At 41.8% G+C, this 3,179-nt stretch overlaps 1 protein-coding gene across 2 annotated transcripts in view; it reads left to right on the top strand.

Moving 5' to 3' along the window:
- Positions 1 to 3,179, top strand: part of LOC101859890 (N-sulphoglucosamine sulphohydrolase) — a 32,295-nt gene that overhangs the window by 13,644 nt on the left and 15,472 nt on the right. The window lies entirely within an intron of this gene.

The following is a 3,179-nucleotide window of genomic DNA, read 5'->3' as shown; positions in this document are numbered from 1 at the left end:
TTTTCCTTTTTGTTCACAGGAGGAGCGGCGGAACCTTTCCTGATCTCCTCGCCGCTAGGACGCAGCAAATGGGGACAGGTGAGATAGAGAAATAAAAAAGCCGATCATGTAGGCGTACAGTCAAGCACGGATAACTCAAAACGCAACGGGGGTTGACAAATGTGTTCGACACATCCATAAATAGGGTAAACTGTGTAGTGAAAAAATTAAAGTCATATATCAGTCAAGGAATGCCAAATTGTATGAGCTATCTGTGATTTTGAGTTTTCCGTGTTTGATTTTTCTGTGCCTGTTGAGTGTTTTGTACTTAAAGGCTAAAGCCCCCCCCCCCCCAAAAAAAAAAGAAAGTCTCGATTAAATTTTGTTTTCTGTTTTGGAAAAGTCTAGTCTGTAAAGAGGGTAGATAAGATAACTGAAGTTTAATAAGCAAATCGTTGCCGTCGTGGGAAGAATTAGTTACGCCAATGTTATATTACCCACCGGACTATGCAAAGTCGTCTTCCCTCTGCCCCAGAGGTTTATTTTCGTGAGTATCTCCATCTTTCTGCTGGGAGGGGATACTGTATCCCACTCAGGTGGAGTTGGCCCTGACAGAGACAGGCAGAGTGGAAGCAGCCCGCCTCCTAGATGATCTAAATTGCGTCACAGTCACGGGGGCAGATTTAACCCTCTCCATACGTCGTGTTTTACTATCGTATCCATACGACGTGGGGAACCCTGTGCCACCACTTAACCCTCTCCGTACGTCGTGTTTTACTATCATATCCATACGACGTGGGGAACTCTGTGCCACCACTTAACCCTCTCTGTACGTCGTGTTTTACTATCATATCCATACGACATAGGTAACTCTGTGCCACCACTTTCCAAAGGGGAAATTTTCTAATTAATCCGATCAGTACGCTTTGCATAGCAGTCTATCAAAATGATTTTTTGAGAAATACTGAAAGTTTCAAAGAGATCTTAGCACTAGAAGTTTTCTAAAATGTTAAAAATACAACCCCGGGGGTCAAAATGACCCCAGGGCGTACGGATAGGGTTAAGCATTTCAATCAGTCATGCCTTTCTTTATATGTTGATTGTGACCATCACTGTAGTGGATTTGTTTTGTTGTCTGACTTTTTGTTTTTGATGTTCTATTTTATTAAAGTGGCGTCAGTATTCTAGTGGTTAGGTTAGGCTACTGGACTCGCTATTGCGAGGTTACGGGTTCGAGGCTTGAGCCTCAGGCCCAACGTTGTGTCCTTGGGGGAATGCCACTTTACACGAATTTTCCTCACTTCACCCAGGTGAGAATGGGTACCTAGCCATAGACGGTGAAGGATCTTGTCAGTATGTGTTAGTGTTTTAGCGCCTATTAAATGCCAGCTTGCACTGTATACTTCCCTCGAAGTTGAGATTGTTTCAGAATGCTATCAGGTCTGCTGGGGTAATATATAGATTTTAAAGTGCATAGAGCTTGCCGTTGAGCGGGAATTTGCTCTAAAAACAAATGTAATCTATTATTATTATTATTATCATTACCGGCATTATTATTATTATTTACCATATTATTATTACTAATTTTCAGAGAAGTGACATGATGGTCAGTTTGCTGGACATAGTTCCGACGGTCCTGGATTGGTTCAACGTCAGATACCCGTCCTACAAGCTGGAGAGCAAGAGGGTCAAGCTGACCGGTCAGTCCTTGCTCTCGGTGGTCAACGATGACTCAGCTCTAGCGGCAGGAAAACTTCGTTCTGAGGACACCCCTGGTGGTGCAAGACACGTGAGTAGTATGATGTTCTATTTTTGGTAGAGGAGGATTCCTTTTCTTGTCCTCTTTAATTTAGTTTTAGTAGAGGTTTTACGGCGCTCGCAACTGCACAAGGTCATATGAGTGCCAGAAGATTAGAGGTGTTGCAAGGGAGTAACAAACATAAAAAAGAAGGAGAGGAGATAAAGATGATAGATGTTTGATAGGAAAAAAGGAGCAAACCACACCAGAGCACCTGCCAACTACCCACTTCTTATTCTCTGTTGCCATCAATGGTAGTCCAACTCTACAGCTCTTTCAATTGGTTGCTTTTAAGCACAAGCGGGCTAACCCAGATTTCGGGGGTTTCCAGAACTCTTGACCTACACCAAAAGTGAGCATTGCTCTACCTGTAGGAGAAGTTTGGTTTCATTGGTGTATATATTTGTTTGGTTATAGAGAAAACTCTCCTTGTCTTTTAAAGAAACTGAACAAGGGGCAAAAACTTTTCCTTCGGTTTTCTTAAAACAGAATTTTCGGGATAGCCCTTTTGTGCTGAAAAGCGACCAATTGAGATGTTGTATTTTCTCAGGGTTCCCTTGACTCCCTCAATCCATCTTTTGCATGGCCTACCTCTTCGTTTGTCGCCTGGATACTTGGTGTTGTAGGCTCTCCAGCTGTCCCCGTCGTTTTATTCAAGAAAAATTATGAAATTATGCAAACTGAGCGCAAAAATGTGAAACTATGCGATTCTGTTTTTTTAAAACAAAGAATGATAAAGGAAAATAAATTAGATATTATGCAAAAAATGATGAAATTTCGCTAAATTATGCGAGGTGCATAAAACCACGGGGACAGCTCTCCAGGCATTCATCACAGATTGCCAAACCATCTAAGTTTTTATTTTTCTATATGAAAACTGGTTGACTTCCAATTGTTAATATTAGAACATTAGGGACTATTTGTTTACTCTGTGACAAATTTACTACTATTGCCAACGTCATGATGAGCATCGCGCACCTGTGATGTAATGGTGAAGCTCTTCAATACAGTAGAACATGGCTATAGCGGGACTTTTGGTTCCAGAAGAGAATTCCCACTGAGGCAAGTTCCCGCTATAGGAATGCGATGGGAAATTTTAATTACCGAAAAGTTTCTGAAAATCCACATGATTACCTTCCTTCCATATTATCCGCTATAGGGATGGTCCCGCTGCAGTAGAACATGGCTATAGTAGCGGGACTTTTGGTGCCGGAAGAAAAATCACGCTGCAGGCAAGTTCCCACAGTAGGAATGCGAAGGGGAATTAACGAAAAATTTCTGAAAATCCACATGATTACCTTCCTTCCATGTTAATGTTAATAATAAATAAATAGCTTTTGCATAGCGCATATCCCCGCTCAACAGCAGGCTGTATGCGCTTTACACTATATTATTACCCCAG

This window comes from Aplysia californica, unplaced genomic scaffold, assembly GCF_000002075.1.
Source record: "Aplysia californica isolate F4 #8 unplaced genomic scaffold, AplCal3.0 scaffold00691, whole genome shotgun sequence".
NCBI lineage: Eukaryota > Metazoa > Mollusca > Gastropoda > Aplysiida > Aplysiidae > Aplysia > Aplysia californica.
The sequence above is the reverse complement of the archived record's forward strand: the minus strand, read 5'-3'. Positions and strand labels throughout refer to the sequence as shown.